Source organism: Dinoponera quadriceps, unplaced genomic scaffold (genome assembly GCF_001313825.1).
Source record: "Dinoponera quadriceps isolate SergipeBrazil2010 unplaced genomic scaffold, ASM131382v1 scaffold781, whole genome shotgun sequence".
Classification (NCBI taxonomy): domain Eukaryota; kingdom Metazoa; phylum Arthropoda; class Insecta; order Hymenoptera; family Formicidae; genus Dinoponera; species Dinoponera quadriceps.
Genome location: NW_014555039.1, coordinates 721,001 through 721,798, shown reverse-complemented (window position 1 = coordinate 721,798; position 798 = coordinate 721,001).

Below are 798 nucleotides of genomic sequence, written 5' to 3'. Positions count from 1 at the left end.
CACACACACACACACACACACACACACACACACACACACACATGTATGTATGTATGTATGTATATATATATGTATTATGTACAAACCTAACCTAACTATTCTTCTTCTAAACCATATACACATGTATAAGTTTGCATAATTAAATGTTAACCTTAATAAATTAACTTAATTTCAACTCAATGTTTAATTAGTTCGTGTTTAAGTTACTTTTAATTTAACTAAATCAATTATACAGACCATGAGCTTCTAATTGAACTTCACAAAAAAGAAATTAGTTTGCCCAATTCTGATTGTATAGCTAAATTTCTTCTTTCCTTGTCGGCACGTCTACGTGGAAAGGATAGTTCCTCGCGCGAACGAGGAACCCAGACGTAGCCGGGATGGTAAATTGATGGGAATTCAATCCATCGGCACGCAACCGGCGACGTGCAGGCCGCGAAAGCCGGGGGACACGGAGGAAGGAGAGTGAGGCGGTCGCACGACGACGACGGCTGCTGCTCGGAGCAGAACTCGCGATTCAGGCGTTTCACGATTTACAAATAGTGCGACGCTTTCGACTGGGTGCCTACTTTCGAGAGACGACACTTCGTCGAGAGACTACCCGGTCGCACGCACGAAAGTGGCTGCGTCACTCGAGAAAATCGGAGGGACATTTATCGCTCGTTTCGCGAGCGCGGAACTCCGTCGCCGTTGATTCGGTCGGCTCACCAAGGAGGAAGTCGCACTGCCCGTGTGCACGCCGAGAGAGTCTCGCGAAACTCTGTTATGTTTGAAGTTCCCTTCGCCCCCCCCCCCACC